This window comes from Cavia porcellus, unplaced genomic scaffold (assembly GCF_034190915.1).
Source record: "Cavia porcellus strain 051 isolate PalLab524CR breed Dunkin Hartley unplaced genomic scaffold, mCavPor4.1 scaffold_32, whole genome shotgun sequence".
NCBI lineage: Eukaryota > Metazoa > Chordata > Mammalia > Rodentia > Caviidae > Cavia > Cavia porcellus.
Window position 1 is genome coordinate 23,392,789 of NW_026947515.1, and position 17,701 is coordinate 23,410,489.

At 41.6% G+C, this 17,701-nt stretch overlaps 2 long non-coding RNA genes across 7 annotated transcripts in view; one reads left to right on the forward strand and one right to left on the reverse strand.

The window, feature by feature from the left end:
* The window catches only part of LOC106027664 (uncharacterized), a 49,195-nt gene extending 42,494 nt beyond the window's left edge, over nucleotides 1-6,701 (reverse strand). For 2 of the 6 annotated variants that reach the window (XR_010045318.1, XR_010045319.1), the window contains exon 1: nucleotides 6,389-6,514. This is a non-coding gene — a long non-coding RNA (uncharacterized LOC106027664). The other 4 variants (XR_010045316.1, XR_010045315.1, XR_010045317.1 and 1 more) reach the window with 4 other exon arrangements.
* An 18-nt stretch (nucleotides 6,702-6,719) lies between these two features.
* Nucleotides 6,720-13,494, forward strand: LOC134474435 (uncharacterized). The gene is made up of 3 exons (XR_010045320.1): nucleotides 6,720-7,269; nucleotides 11,867-11,907; nucleotides 12,697-13,494. It is a non-coding gene; the product is annotated as an uncharacterized LOC134474435 (long non-coding RNA).
* The last annotated feature ends 4,207 nt before the right edge of the window (nucleotides 13,495-17,701 follow it).

Here is a 17,701-nt window from a genome sequence, read left to right on the forward strand (position 1 = left end):
ATTTATGCCACTAAGCTAAATCCCCGGCCCTAAATGCTGTATTTCTTAATACAGAATTTCTCTTTTGCATGGCAAACTCATTGATCTCCTTCTTTTCTTTCACTGAAAGAACTGAGGGCCCACTGTGCACAATGTACTTAAAAAATATGAGTAAACCACAGCCTCCACCCTCAACACTGCTATAAAAATACTGAAGACAAGTCCCACACAAACTACAGTGCATCTAGTGAGAATGGACACGTGTCAAGGCAGGTCATACTACAAAAAGTGTGTGCCTTATATACAATAAGAAATATACAATAGTATTGTTTCCTTGCATGTAAAACACATCACATTTGTACCTTTAGTCTTTGCCAAAACACTGAGGTAGGCACTATGTATGGCTTTGCTTTAAAAAGATAAATGAATGGGCTGGGGATTTAGCTCAACAGCATAAGTGCCTGCCTGTGAAATGGGAGTCATAAATTCAATCCCCTGTACACACACACACACAATAAAAAAAACAAAGAAAGAAAACAAGAGATTTACTGCCCAAAGGCACCCTCTGCTAAAAGAGCTGTGACTCAAATGCAGCAGTCTACTCTCTGATGGGATTTTCATTGTGGTAAATGAGAGAATATAAAGTAAAAATGGCCTTTATTCTAAGAACGTGGAGTGAAACTCCATGACCACTGGGGGCCTTGCTTTCTCTGCCAGAAACGTGGTGTGGGGGGCAATCGGGCGGGGAAAGTGACCTCAAGGTAAACATCCCTTGGTCCCGCCTCCCACTGCCATAATATCTTATCTAGGGCAAAATTCTTACACTCTCTAGTCCCTTTTTGATATTTTATGCACTGATTCAAATACGTTGACTCATTATTATATGTGGAGTATCCTATTGGAAATGAGCACAGAGCAATAAACAAGACTATTCATGAAGCTCACCTTCAGATTCAAAACATTTGCTTTCTAACAAATACAGTAATATAATTACAGATTGTATATGGTATAAAAGAAATAGGTGATGTGACACAATCACTGGCAAAGACAACTTCCATTAGGGAGCTATAGAAAGGCTTCCTATCATTTCCTTCTGTTCACAAACTCAGGCTGGCCACACAGGCAAACCAGGACCCAGAGAGCAAAAGGTAGGAGAAGACAGACCACTGCGAGTGAAAATGAAGTGGCGAGGAAAATAAAGGTGGAAACAGACTTGTAAGTTACAGTGAGTTGATGAAGCCCCCAAGCTGGGGCTGAAAGAGGAGCTGTGGCTTCAGATAACACACCTTGACATTTTGGATAAGGACAGTATAAACACAGCCTCTGACTAGAGCAAGAGAATAGGGTTAGAAGACTTATCCAAACTGAGGGGCTGGCGTCCTCAAACTTTATTATGGGGATAAGCATAACCAGACAAAAGAAAGAGTAGTTTCTCTACAAGAAGTCACATTTGGTTAATTTCTGGCAAACGTGTGTTTGCAAGATAAAGACCGACAGGAGAGAAATGAAAGAGACTACATTGGACTGCGTCACAAATTTTTAAAACTCACCATTCCTGAGGTGGTAGCAGGAATGGAGAGAGAAAGCTGTTACAGCCATTCTGAATATGTTTGACACAGATTCAAAATGGGACCTAAAAGATAGCTGCAGACTCCAACGTGGAGTATGCCAATCCCACCACACTAAATATAACCGAATGTGAAGACATTTATTCCACAAAATGCAATGATTCGGTGTTTTCCCTGCTGAACATCACCTATCCTTAATTAATACGGTTTCCTATTACTTTAAGACTTTACCACAGAAGTGCTGGCACATAACTCTCACTACAAAATGCATAATGTACAACATTGTTCTACTCAGATGGTACACGATTTTCAAAAGTAAACTATATTTCTCAGTCCTGGGCCCTCACAGGTCTCTAGAAATTAAAAAACATTAATCAAAAGGACTGGCACAGGCTTTAGCTTGTTGAGTAGCCCCAATACTATCTTTAGATTGGTAACTCTGCCGTGTGCAGTTTCCAAATGATACTGCCAGGGTCAAGGATCACAGCCCCTGTAAACACGAGACCTATATACTGCACCGGCTGAGACTACAATGACTTACCTACAGTGTTCTGACTGAAAGAGTTGCTGGCCCAGACTGGACACTTTAACCAGGAAAAAGCGGCAGCCAAGTTATGGGACTCCTGCCTCCCCCGCCCCTATAGACTTGCCTGTAACCCTATACCCCCTCCCTAGGAACCTGCTTACTGGTGCTAAAGGTGTGCCAATGAAATACTGGTGCATCTCTAATGGCCTTAGGGCACTGCCCTAAGCTTAGGCTATTTATATTCCCCCAAGCCATGTGTCCGAGAGAGAGATCACCAGATTCCAGCGGCCAGTGCGCCAGTCTCCTCTCCCCGTGTTCCCGGAGAGACCACCGGCCCCTGGGTGCAACCGAGATGCTGCGCCCCGGGGCCGGGGGGAGGGTCTCTCCCCACATTCCCGAAATAAAGCCACCGCTGCCCACTACTTTCAAGGCCGTCCACTCCACTCCTTCCACGGACCTCTTCCCATCCTCTTTCCCTTCTCTCCTCTTCCCTTCTTCTCAGACCTAACACTGACCTTAAGGATTTTAGTTTTAAATTTAATTTTTCTAAATCGTTATTTACTTGAAAATGTATGTTTTAACTTTTTTTTCATTTTTATTTATATTTTTAGACAATGCAATGTTCAACAGTGCCATCCTTTGAAAAAGCAAAACTTTACCAGTGTTTCATGTTCATGGGGTAATCTGAGTCTCAGGGCAACCTTGTGAAACATAAGGAAAATTATCATCATCCCTTCTGTACAAGACAACACTGAAACTCAAAAAGTAGGTAAGTTTGACTAACTCAAGATCTCACAACAACTGGCAAGGGTAGCACATTCACCAAAATTGCTGACTGTTGGGTCACCTTCCTCTTCCCCAGGTCACTACCAATTGAATACCGATGTGTCCCTTTTCAACACACCTGCACTGGAGCTAAGAGCCCAACTACTGCAGCCCTGCCTTTACTGAGTGTCCAAAAGTAGCCATGACACTTGTAATCCGTAAACACAAACACACGCCTTGCCCTAGACTCGGTTCAACGCTGAGTTTGCTCCACAGCACGACACTTATTATACACTGCGGTCTCATGCATAACCATTAGTGCAATAGTCCTCATTCCATGGGAAATTCGGTAACAGTAAAGTGACTTCATTCCACTCACTGACGTTCTTAAATTAATAGTTCTCCATGCCAAAGAAAAAGAACTAATCACACACCGTCCACTCCCGCCACCTCTGCCCCAAAGGTCCTAGGTGCCAAGCGCAATAAAGCACAAAGAAGTGGGGTTGGAAGGAAGCCACTTCCCGGGGCAGTGCCTTAGGGCTGGAGGGGGCAGTGTCCAAGAAAGTAGGGAGCAGGGTGAAAGTGGGGAGCGGGGCGAGGGCCTACAGATCGGCGGGGCGCAGGGCCCCGTGACCAGGCTGCACCCAGGGCAGCAGCCCCCACCTGCCAGCAGAAGTATGAGCCCTGGGTGCCCAGCTTGATGCAGGGGGGACACTGGAGCTCAGCCTGGCTGCTGCAGCCCTCTGTCTCGCACACCCAAGTCTGCAGCAGCCACATGCCGCCTGATGACTGAGAAGGGCCTCACCCAGCAGGGATCCAGGGCAGGCTCCAGGTAGGGTTTTTCCCATTATTTGAGACGGAACCTCACTATGCAGCCCGTGCTGCCCTCTAGTGAGAAATCCTCTGGCCACAGCCTCCCAATGCTGGGACCACAGGTACAGTGTGTGCCATCACGCCAGCGGAATTACTTGGGACTGAACCCAGGACCTCTGCACTGAACTTCATTTCAAGCCCTTTTCTTTTAATGTTAGTTTAAGGTAAAGTATTGCTAAAAAGTTTTGTCTCAAACTTGAATTGCTCTTGCTTCAACCTCCCAGAGTGCTAGGACTACAAAATCCCCAGAAGTTTGACATTAGCCTGGGCTACATAGTGAGACCCTGTCTCCAAAAAACAATACAGATATACACATACAAACATTATTAGAAGCCAGGAATGTAAGTCAGTGGCATAAGCACCTGCCTAGCAGATGCCAAGGTTCTAAGTTCAATTCCCGGTACCCAAAATAAATAAACACTACTCACATTAAAACTTAAATGAAAAGTACAGGTATATGTAAACATTAGTAACAATACATAAATGATAATATAAATTATACTTATTTGTAAATATCCAAAAAAATGCCATTGGATGAGAGGTAAATGCCCAAGTAAATGGATGAACTGGAGACTTCACTGAATGACCAACCAGAGTACACACATGGCTAAGGTGCACACTTGATAACAAATGGATGGACATGATCATATCTAATATGAATTTTCCTAATTCAATACACTGCCTATCTTGCCCCCTGAGATGTCTCCTCATTCTCAGTTCAATCAGGCCCAGGCCACACCACAGCCTTGCACGTGTATTCAGCTTCAATGCTCTCCAACAAAGTAGGAACATCACTGAGTACCAGACCAATCTAGGCTACACAGTGAGTTCTAGTGTGAACTATATAGCAAGACCCTGTCTTAAAAAAAAAACAAAACAAACCAGACAGGACAGCACTTGTCTATAATCCTAGCACCCAGGAGGCTGAGGCAGGAGGACTACCTCAAGTTCAAGACCAGCCTGGACTACACACTGAGTTCAGGCTGGCCACAATTACACGGTGAGACCCTGTTCCAAATATTACAAAATCAAAAAACCAGAACAACAAAAAAGATTACTGTCTTTGAATCTATGCTTAATCATCCCTGAATGTGCCAGTTACCAACATATCATTATGTGTCAATGAGAAGCATTTGTATAAAGACACAGTTTGAACTTGTGGAGTGGAATTCTGGACTATGGAGCTCTACCAAGATAATGCCCTTCAATCAGACCACACACACAATGCCAAACATTAGGGAGACTCTCCACGTGGTCTCCCTAATGCTAACTCACTACATCACTACTAGGTATGAACATCAGTTTAGAGCATCTTCATTCCTCTTGTAAATCACAGCTCAGTATCAAAGTCAGGCTTGGAATTGAACAGAGGGCTGAAAATTCCCCCACAAACAGAAGTTCTGACATGAGTGGAAGAGAGAAGACAGAATGACATGTAGGTTGATACAGTGCCACTGACTGTCACTCTATTTTTCTCAAAAACACATACATGGGCTTAGCACGATGGCACACACCTGCAATCCTAGGGTGCTGGGAGGCTAAAACAGGAAGACTGCAAGACTGCCTGGGGAAATCTAGCAACACTCTGTCTCAATGTAGAAAGAAAATTTTTAAGAGGGCCTGAGATGTAACTCAGGGCAAAGGGTCTGTGGTCAATCCCCAACATGCTCCCCTCAAAAAGCACACACAGAATAACTTACAATGTCAGTGGGATTTATAAATTACCAAGCACTAAGAGATGCAGAACTCCAAAAGCCTATATGGCACATATTATTGCTTTGGTACCAGGGATCGAACTCATGACTTCGTGCCTGCCAGGCAGGCACTTATGCTGCTGAGCTAAATTCCCAGCCCTTATATTTGCACATATTAAACCTAGTAAAGCAGCTCGGTGTGCCTTTGCTGAAAAAGTCTGCTGGATCTTTCATTTGAAAAAAAGAGCAGGCGATAAGCAAGAAAAAAGCATTCCAGCAGCGGGCATGCCTCCGGTCTAAAGCTTAGGAACTTCTTCACCACAGCCTATGTACATTTGATACATGTACACTCTTTAGGACTCAAAACGAACACAGGGCAATAAAAACAGAAAAGTGAGCAAGGCGTGGTGGCACACTCCTGTAATTCCAGCACTTGGGAGGCTGAGGCAGAGGATCCTTTAAAGTTAGAGACCAGCCTGGGCTACAAAGTGAGCTCAAGGCCAGCCTGAAACGCAGGGCGAGACTGTCTCAAAAAAAAAAAAAAAAAAAAAACAAAAAAAACCAGGAAAGAATCCATTTACTTAAGCCTTAAGCCAATACAACACGACAGGTACAAGTCAAGCTGACGGTACTGCAGTGAGGAGCTTAGTTTGGCTGAAAGAAAGTAAGTAAACAATTCGCCTGCTTGATCTGCGCCCACTCTACTGCCCAAGGAGAAAAACCAGGACTAGAAAGGTTGGAAAGACAAGGGAGGGCGCGGCATGCAGTGAGATCTCCAGGACGAGGATATACAAAGAACCAAAACCCAGCCACTGCTGCCGCCTGAACCAGCTGCTACTTAATGCGGAGACCTCTGAACGCTGGCCTTTGAGTCGAAGGAAGGAGACATGAGCGCAGCAAGGAAAGTAGACAAGCCTGAAGCGACAAAACAGACGCAGTATGCAGCCGGCGAGGGCGAACAAGCCTGTTGCAGGCACTCTTACAGTCACCACCGGTTCCCCACTGAGCTCCTGCTCTTAGCCAGCACCGCCTCGCCTAGCTGCGCAGTTGCTCTCTCTCTCTCTCCTCAGACTTCCCGCTCTTAAGACAGCGACGAGAGAGGCCCTTCACCTTGCCGCCTCCTGTAGTGCCTGCAGGTCCGATTCGCCCAACTCCACAGTGGCCCTTTACCCAGCCACGATCCACCCTCCTGAGGCTTCCACGTGTGTTCCTTTTTCATGGCCTAGACATCACGTCAAGGAAAACAGCCCAGGAGAGTGCTACCCTCACACGACTTTCTCACTGCATCAGGCGGCGCCACAGACAGCCCCGCGCCAGGCCCACAGAAGGCCCTCAGAGACGGCGGGGGCGGGGAGGCCTGGGTTGGCCCAAGGCTGTGTGGTGCGTCTGCGCGGTCCTGCGCTGCTGCCGTAATGCTGCAACTCCCGAGGAAAGGCACCTGCGCACCCCTGTCTCTTGGTGCTGGCTGTGCTCGCTTCTTCATGGCCGCTGCCTTCCTTCTAGTCTTAGCCGCTTCTTAGACTGCAGACGGTGTAATGAACAGGCGTGTTTTCCAATTTTGTCGCCGCCACTCCCACCCTAACCATGAGCATGAGGACAAGGTTGATGCAGCTGAGACAACTGTGAAATCCAGACAGCTGGGCTTGCCTGACTACACACTGGTTTTGTCGTCCCTTTGAGAGAAAGAAGAGCAAAGCGCTCACATGAGGGGATCCCTGGCCTTGTCTGGAAAACTCAGAAATGCTTAAAGAGCCGGAAGGCATGAAATTATTTTTGTTTTGAATAGCATGCACAGCAAGAAGACTACCATTCTTCAAGTTCCAATTAAGGAACTTTTTTGATAAGCTTAGTTCATAATTTAAAAGTAAGTCCCTGAGGGCTGGGGGTGTAGTTTAGTGGCAACTTTATTACCTATTATGTATGAGGCTCTAGATTCAACCCCCAATAACCTAAGAAAAACAGGAAAGGAAGGGAGAGAGGGAATTCATTCTACATGGAAGGACCAAGTAGGAGGATTGCAAGTTCAAGTCTTGTCTGGAAAATTTTACAGGAACCTATCTCAAAAAGGAACCGAGAGGAGCTGGGACTTTGGTTCAGTATAAAGGCTGTGGGTTCAATATCTAGTACTGGGGTTAAAAGAAAACAAAGGGAAATTACCGCTAAAAGCAGTAATGGATATTGACTTATTCAATATATAGACCTCTAAACTCTCAGTGCACTTTAAAGGATGAAGTTTTTGCTGGGCATGGTCGCTCACACCTGTAATCCCAGCACTTAGGAGGCTGAGAGCGAAGGATTGTGAATTTGGCACCAGCCTGAATACAAAGTGAGCTCCAGGCCAGCTGAAACTACATAATGAGGCCCTGGCGCGCACACACACACACAACAAAAAGGCAAAAAAAAAAAAAAAAAAAAAAAAAAAAAAAGGGCATTGATGAAGTATTTTGTGCATCTTCCTTTTTTATGTAATCCAAAAGGAAAATTATTTGACAAATAAAGCCAGGAGTAATGGTAGCACATATCTGCCATCCTAGTGCTCTGGAAGGCTGTGGCAGGAGAATCTCAAATTCAAGCTTAGCTTGTGCCTTGAAGTTTATGGAAGACCTTATTTAATTTTTGCTTTGTACTGGGAGTCAGAAAGACTTTGTTTTGCTTCTTTTGCTTTTTTGAGACAAGGGCTCACAATACATTTCAGGCTGGCCTTGAGCTCACTTTGTAGCCCAGACTTGTCTTGAACTCACAATGATCCTCCTGCCTCAGCTTCCCAGGTACTGGGATTACAGGGATGTGGCATCATGCCCAACTGGAAGAGTCACATCAAAAATTAGTTTTAAACCCAAATTCAAGCTTATAATCCCTCTCATATTAAGCCAAAGGATTTGTAATAATTCTAAGCCAGATGTAGTGGTACACATCTATAATCCCACTACTGGGGAACCAGAGGCAAGAAAATCTCCAAATTAAGGTCCGTTTTAGGGTATACAATGAGACCTTGCCTAAAAAAACAACCAGGCATGGTGATGCACACCTGTAATTCCAGTGCACAGGAAGCTGAGGCAGGAGGATGGCTATAAGTTCAAGACCAGCCTGAACTGCATAGTGAAAATGTCTCAAAAAGACAAAAAATAAATAAATAGAGCAGGAGGATGACCACAAGTTTGAGGCCAACCTGAATTACATAGCAAGACCAGCCAGAGTGACCCATATCTGTAATCCCAGCACTTGGGAGGCTGAAACAGGAGGATGGCTGCAAGTCTGAGGCCACCCTGAGCTGCACAGTGGCTTCAAAACCAGCCTCAACTATATAGTGAGATCCTGTCTCAAAAACAGCAGCCGATGTAGTGTTAAGTGGATATATTTTCTTGCATGCTAATAAGAATAATGTTCCTTTGCCTGTAGAGAATCATTTTAAGAGACAATTATCTTGGAAAACAAGGGAAAAATCGATTAACAGGAATCATATGAATGTGTATGTACTTTGACCCAGGCAGTCCCATCTTGAAAGTTTTTCAAATAATTTAAAAACAGAGTGCCAGGAATATAGCTCAGCAGCACAACATTTGCCTGGCAGGCACAAGGTCATGAATTTACTTTATAGTACCAAAAAAAAATGTATGTGAACTTCAATACATGCAGTATATAACAAAAGAATAAAATTTGAATTTCCCCTGGTGCATGGGCTGGAAATCAAACATCCCACTTCCCCCAACCCATGTTAGCAAATGGGAGCCAGAGATCTGAGCATCTCATGGGAGGTTGATCATATAGCAATATAGCAAATAAGCAAATAAGAACCAAAGATTTCTTTCTACCATCTCTTCGAAGGCAAAAAATTTTAACACCATTTTGCTTTATTCTGATTAATGGTATTGCTCTATTCAATATTCTGTTTTGATAAATTCTATAATGTTCTGTACTTCATTTTATTTTGCTATACCTGATTGAAAGACCAACTATTGTGAAGATAATAAGATATACTGTGGTAACTATTACTGTTATCCCGGTAACTTGCTGTGAAGTTCTGCACCAATTTCACTGCACTGCCTAACTTTGATTTGTTCCATCTTGTTCTATTGTATTTTACTACCTTCAAGATAATAAAAAATAAAAAGACAGGCGCTTATGCCACTGAGCTAAATCCCTGGCCCAAACCATATCTTCTTTACCCATTCACCTGTTGATGGGCATTTGGGCTTTTCCCAAGATTTATTTGTTACAAATTGTGCCCATAGATACCTACTGAATCCATTTGTTCAAAGATTTGGTTCAGTTCTGATACTTGTTTGTTGATTTTTTTTGTCTAGTTGATCTATTTGTGACAGGAGGGTATTGAGGTTCCCATTATAATTGTACTACTGCTTATTAGAGGATTTTTAGCCCATTAATATCTTTTTTTTTGTCTTTTTCTTTTTTTATCGGTACCGGGGATCAAACTCATGACTGCCTGCTTGCAAGGCAGGCGCTTATGCCGCTGAGCTAAATCTCCAGCTCCCCATTAATATTTCTTTTACATAGTTGGATTAGCTGGTGTTTGTTGCATGTATATATTTATGATTGTCATCGCTTCTTCTTGGAGTATTCTCTTAAGAAGCATGTAGTGATGTGCTTTGTCTCTCTTGATCACACTTAGCTTGAAATCCACATGGTCTGCAAACAGACTAGCTACCTTTTCTCTAGGGTGCCATCACATGGAGTATGGTTTTCCATCCTTTGACTTCCAGTCTATGAATTTTTTGCATTAAATGTGTTTCTTGTATGTAGCATATTGTTGGATCTAGTTTTTTAATGCATTCTGCCAGTCTACTTCCTTTGATTGATGAATTGAGACTGTGTACATTGATGATTATAAGTGATGTGTATTGGCTTCTCCTTGCCATATAATTTTCCAATCATTGGTCACCTCTATTTCCCTTTAGTTGCCTTTCCTGGTATATTCATTGTATTGTGTTTCATGGGATTGTAGTGTTTGTCATCACTTTGTAGAATGTGCTTCAGAACATTTTGGAGTGTTGGTTTGGTGGTCATGAATTTCTTCATGTTTTCTTTGTCATGGCATATTATTTCTTCATCAAATATTTTTGGTACCAGGACTCAAACTCAAGACCTTACACTCATCAGGCAGGTCTATGATGTCACTGAGCTATATCCCTGGCACTCTCCATCAATTTTGAAAGAGAGTTTTTCAGGGTACATCAATCTGGGTTAGAGGTTATTTTACTTTAGAGCTTGAAATTCTTCACGCCAAGCTCTTCTTGAGAGCGGATGTTGAGAAGTCTGCTGTGATTCTGATGGGCTTTGTGTTATATGTGATTTGTTTCTTTTCTCTAACAGCTTTTAATCTGTTCTTTGTTGAATTTCTGGAATCTTGTTATAAAGCTTGGTGTAGATTTAATTTTATCATGGCTGATTGGAGTTCTATATGCTTCACTTATGTGTCTAACAAATTCTTTTCCCTGTTTGAGGAAGGAAGCTACTAGATTCATTCTCGTGATCCCTTGTTTTTTTAAAAAGTCACTCTTTTCATGACCAGTAACCACAAATCTGTCTTCTAGATCTGATACTATGTCATCACATTGGCTCCTAGGCTGCATATACTTTCAGTAGAATTTTAATCTCCTGGTTATCTGTCTGACTGTGTTTCATGGGTTCCATTTCTTTCCTAGGCTGGGCATTTGTCATTTCCAGACTTTTCCTAAGTTTCTGTATTTCTCTTTATAGTCTGTATCTATTTTATTCCACAAACATGTCCTTCATTATGGTCATCATCCTTTAGTTACATGAGGAATTATTTCTAATTTGATTTTTTAAGAGTCTCACTCATGTGCTTTGTTACTCCTGCTGTTACCATTCCAGAGAGTTTAGGTGGGTGGCTTTGGAACTGTTCCACCTCACTGTACCTAGCACTTTGCTACGACCCATGTGGCTTCTGAGCTTCTTAGGGTTAAGGACAAGAGGATGAGAAAAATAAGAAGAGACAAAGCTGGGGGGGGGGAGTCCTCACCTCCTGATGGGGGGAAAGGTACTGCCCCCCCCATTGCAGGGGCATTTATTTAAACCTTTTAGTAACTTAATGTCACATGACACCCTGCTATTCTAGCAATTCACTGTCCAGATTGCCTTGGAACTAGGTGTTCTCTGGGCTGAGCAGCTTCTTCACGTGGCTTTCCCCAGGAACCCTTGGTTCTTAGGATGGTCACACTCCAGCCTTACACATGTGGTAAATATCCAGCTTCAATGGCTCCCAACATATCCACTTCTTGTTTTGTTGTTGCACAGGATGGGTGGTCTATTAAAGCTGGAAGAGCTGTTAGGAGATCTCCCACAGTTTAAACCTTGTATAGTCCATTAATCCATTACAGCAGACAGTTATGCGTGTAGCCAACAACTGTCAGAAGGCCTTAGTGATTTGAGCTTCTCTTATAGCCAACATATTAACTTAGCACTGTTTTATATACCTCTAGGAGTTGGATGTTTCCTGCAGGATGTTCAAGACCAAGTTAAGGTGAGACCTGTTTTAAAAATAATCACTTTTTTGGTTTTGTCAGTTAAGTCTCCTCAAGAAATGCCTTGGAACCATGCATAGCACCTCCTAGTTCTTCGGGCAGTGTCAGCTGTTCCAATGAGGCATGGCATTGCTTCACCAAGCTGCTCTTTGTTAAAGCTTGGGAGACCATTTCTCCTGGAACCTCTACTTAGGCACACTACACACCAGTGATCACTTTCCTCTGTGGTTGCATAATCCTCTTGATCAGAAGATCAGGGAATCACCAAGTATAGGATGACACAGCAGAGGTTCTCTTACTTTCTGGATCTTCACTGATGCCAAAAGGCTATGGCCAAAACATTGGTTATCCTCTTAACTCATCTATCTGTCTAAATGTTGGTCTTTAAACCTCAGTTGTTCAACATCCAGAAGAAAAGATTGATAACAGTACAATGCAGTACAGGCAGTAAGCATAGCATTATCATCTTATGTAAATATCAAGTATTTTAGAACATAAAATAGAATCATTATTTTTAACCACCATGAACATTTCAATATTTGAATACCTTTATAATGTTAACAAAGTTACATATTTTACACAGAAAATTAGAAATCAAACCATATACAACATTGTACCATGACCACCACTGTACCATGACCACCACCAAAATTCCACGAACACACTGGCATTTTCATTTTGACATCAAATATCTCCTTTTTGGTCAATCATCCCTATGTAATACATAAAAGCTTTTCCTAACTTGTTGGTCTTCAGTGGGATATACATCTATTATGTTTTGGTTACAGACAGAGTTCTGCATCTGATATCCTGTGACCATAAAGAATCCCTGTTTCACAGTTTGGAAAATCTGTACATCTGGAAGCTTGACTGAATTGGTACATCCTGAGCTTAATAACAATCTGTCATAGCCACATGAAAACTTTCTATGGGGGAACCACGAGCATCTCCTGAGATCTGCACTATGTTGGATTTTAGGGTGCTGGGAAACCAAGCAAGCAGCTCCCCTCCTTGGTAAGCAGCTGTGGTGTGGTAGGCTGAGGCCCCTCCAGGGGGAGAATGATCAGCGTCTCCTGAGATCCAAGCCACATTGGAACTTAGGATGCTGGGAAACCAAGCAATGAGCCTGCCTCCCTGCTAAGCAATAGTGAGCCTACTGGTGCACGGGCTGAGAGTCAATCATCCCACTTCCTCTACCCCCTTTCTTTTGCCCCCCATCAGCAAATGGGAACCAGAAATCTGAGCATCTCTTGGGAGTTTGACCATAGCAAATAAGGGGGATTTCCTTCTACCATCTCTTTGAAGGCAAATATTTTTATTACTGTTTTGCTTTATTCTGATTAATGATACTGCTCTATTCAATATTCTGTTTTGATAAGTTCTATAATGTTCTGTATTTCATTTTATTTTGATATATGTAATTGAAAGAACATCTATTGTGAAGATAATGAGATATACTGTGATACCTATTACTGTTATCCCAGTACCCTGCTGTGAAGTTCTGTACCAATTTCACTACACTGTCTCAGTTGGGTTTATTCTGTGTTGTTCTGCTGTATTTTGCTACCTTCAAAATAAAAATTTTAAAAAAATTGTATGGGTATTTTAAAATAAAAAACCATTATATATATATATATATGGATATACATACATTATATATATCTTGATGATGACCAATGTGAACATAGTACAATAAAACTTAACTTTAGTTGTGGTGTCTCCCATAAGGCTATGGAGATCACTGGTGCTTCCAATCAATGAAGAAGAGCTGACCAGGTGGCCATTTTCTTATTCACCAATTGAAGTCCTGTCCAATATTAATTATCTTAATATAATTTCTCAGATGAGAAAAAAATCAATTATAATATTTAACCCATTTTTTCTCTTTTTTTAATAGGGCCAACTTAACAGAAACCATTGATCAGACATCCAGTATCTAGTAGAAATGAAATCTATTTAATACCCATATCCTACGGCTGGGGATTTAGCTCAGTGGCATAAGCGCCTGCCTTGCAAGCAGGCAGTGGTGAGTTCGATCACCCGTACCGATAAAAAAGAAAAAGACCAAAAAAAAAAAATACTCATATCCTACAAAATTGTGTCCCAACCCCAAGTCACTGACTGGTACCTGCCCATGGTCCATTAGGAACTGGGCAGAACAGCAGGAGGTGAGCTACAAGTGCGTAGCAACTGAAGCTTCATCTGTATTTGCCTTTTGGTGGGTACCAGGAGTTGAACTCAGGCCCTTGCATTTGTCAGGCAGGCACTGTGCTGCTGAGCTAAATCCCAAGCCACCTTCATCTGTGTTTACAGCTGCTCCTCATCACTCAGGTGAGCCCTTCAGCTCTACCTCCTGTCAGATCATAACCCATTACTTTTTAAGCAATGAGACTCATGTCAATAATAAACAACAATGTATATTACATTCACTTAACCAATCTTTGCATCATAGGGAACAACTGGCAACCCAGGTGGCATTTTGACCAGGTGGAAGCATGTTTTGTAATTTTATAGTCCAAATAAACTTTGATTAAGTGATCCCAAAGTGCAAAAGAAAAAGGGAAAAAGAGAAAAATTGTTGAGCTCAAAATAAAAAGAACAGCTCTTCACAAAACAGACAAATGGACAAACATGGACAGACAATTTGTGCAGATTGGGACAGACATAGAAAGAAGCATATAGCTTGTTGGTGTCTGTGAGAACTCTCTAAGTTCCCAGTGGGCTATTTAAATACTTGTATCATACCCCTTTGCTGAAATAGCTCACTTCTTACACCCCGTGTCCTTGGGGCTGGAACACCTGCTCACTGCCAGCACCTCATGCCCTCCGGGCATTTCTCAGGTACTCTGTGCCACTTAGGCACTCCTTTATGGGCACTTGTGGTTATTGTCTCCACATGTGGGAATGATCACTACCTCAGGAACTCCCAATGACTGCTTATAAACAGACTGGACAAACAGACAACACATACAGAGACAGACTGACAAATATCTTACACATCAGAGTGCACTCAAGTATATTTTCAGCCAAATTGAATTACGATAATTCTTTACAAATGTAGAATTTGTAACTATAAATTGACTAGCCAGATTTGTTGCAGATCAATTAGCAGAGATTTCTTGCAAAAGGAATTTGAAAAGGACTAAATTTATCTATAATATATATATATATATATATATATATATATATATTGTCTTTTTCATTTTTATCGGTACCAGGAATCGAACTCACGACCGCCTGCTTGCAAGGCAGGTGCTTATGCTGCTGAGCTAAATCCCCAGCCCCAACAATACATATTTTGTATTTTATCTTAAGAATACTAGTAACCTTGTGTCTCCTAATTTCATTAAACTTTTAGTTTGGTTATCTCTTTATACTCTGATCACCTATTTAGACTTTTGGCTCAAGTTTTTTGTTACCATCTTCTGAGCATCCTGCATCAGTTCCTTCAATTGGTCCCAGGTCTGGTCTAGCCCCATCCTTGTGGTCCAGTCTCTGAGGCATCCCTGCACAGGACTGAGCATCTGCTTCTTGAGAGGTGGAATCAACTCATTCTCTGGGTTTAGATGCATGATACACCCGGACAGCACACACTGGCACCCAGATAGTACATTTAACATTTTCTGGAAAAACACAAGCACACCCTAGACCCCTAGACTGGATTGGGTGCTTTTATTGTCCACTATGAAGATTTTTCCAATGGACCCATTTTAGCCTTTATTCGATTGCATTATCTTTCTGCTACAGCATTTCCATCTTTATTAGAATTTTAAACAAAATTTTAAAATTTTAAACAAAAAATTAAAAAAATTTTTAAACACTATATACTGGCAAGTGAAATGTATTATGAGGTAAACTCTCCCTTTTGTTTTTGGAACTTTAAATTGTGAGTATATTTATTTTTAGACCTGATGATTGTAAGGAATTTTTGTGGTAAGGTACAAAAGAAAAAAACTGCATTTTGTATTCAGGCACCCTGGGCTCTCTTGCTGTCCACAACATGCAGGTTGTGCTCCTGCTCTGGCCTGCAGGCCCCGCTGTTGCTGGGGATTCCAGCACTGGTGCAGTGTAAACTTTTGATGCATAAAGCATGTGTGCAGGTGACCAGAAAAACCAGGATGGCTCAGGTGGGCCAGAGCTCTGTCCCACCTCTCCAGAACCACGTCCCACCTTCCCAGCCTGGACACAGTACTTCAGTGCTGCAGCCCACCAGGCCCTGAAAGGCATGGTGGGCTCTGGGGGAGTTTGCTCCTCAGCACACAGCAGGCAGGGCTGCAAACCCCAACTCCAAGGCACACATCACACCTTACAAGCCAGGCCAGGATGTCGCAGGAAAACTTTTTGTCCCTTACACCATTTATATACTTTTATTTATTTTTTTAAAATTTTATTTAAGGAGAAAAAAAAAGCAGAAAAAGGGTAGAATTTATACAGAATTTCAGAAAAAAATAAACAGTAGGAAATCACTAGTCAATGGATTACATATTGTCATCTTAGAAATATTTGTTCAAGTACAAAATTAAAGCTTATATAGTGGATATTCAAACAGTGAGACCAAACAGTTCTGTTCAGTGATCCAACAAAACTCAGTAATATCATTGTCTATCTTATACACTTCAATATACATGCATTATATCGTTTAGAGCACTTTCTTTTCCTCTCTTTTGTACAATGACTATTACACATTTTGGGTTTTATTGCTCCCACAGTTCTTATTACTTTTTTTGGAAGAGAGAAAACCAAATGTGATATAACAGAACAGAGTCGGTCAAATCAAAAGGGTGGACATAATAGATAATGTAAAAACATAATACAAGGTGATCAACAATGGTTACCATAATGCCTCCCGCTATCTGTAATAGAAATGCCTATATCATCAGTTATAATAAAATTGAACAAAACAGTAAAGAACGAAACCAACAAAACCAAAACATTGGAGACATTACAGGTCTTCAAAAGTAGATAATATTCAACCAGAATGGGCGTCATAATGAATCCCACTATCTTCACAGCTGTTGCCTAAACTTTCAAACCTGGTACTATCAAGCAAAACAGAATAGAGGAACATCAGTCAAAACAAGATGGTGAGAGCAATACAGGGCTTCAAATTAAGTTAATAGTAAATCAAAGTGGGTTACTATAATATATCCTACTATTTTTTATTTATTTTTCCCTTAATTAAAAGGAAAAAAGTAAATAATAAAATGGAGATTGAGATAAAAGAGGGCCTAACAACAAAACAGCGCAGATCAAAACATAACCATTTAAGCAAAATAGTGTTTCACCACAAGATAACATTTATATACTTTTAAAGGCAAAATTCTGAAATGGTTTTAGACCCTGATGGCTGGAAATCAAATCTTGGCATGTCTCTCTCACCCACTGAAGGAAGTCTCCTCCACACCCTTGTGACAGCCATTGTAAACTGATCATAAATTGGTAACTGAAAAGCAAGTTAGTTGTATGTGGCTGCAAAGCCACTCTATGTATCCCCCCAGGTTAAATGAATTTAGCATTTTTGCTCAGTGAGGAACATTACGCACATCTGTACATCTGTAGCTGTCACATCCTGAGGGCATGCCACAGGCTGATGGCATTAGGCAATAACTGAAGCATCTGTTCCTGTGTCTAAAAGCCCTTCAAGTGCTTTTCCTTTAACTATCAATCTTATCTTGAGGTGGTTCTGTTTAATATGTTGAACCCAGTAAGTATCAGAAGATCCAAACCCCTTAGATATCTTTTATTTATTTTACTTTTTAATCTTTTCTTTAGGTATAGATTTTCTAATTTTTG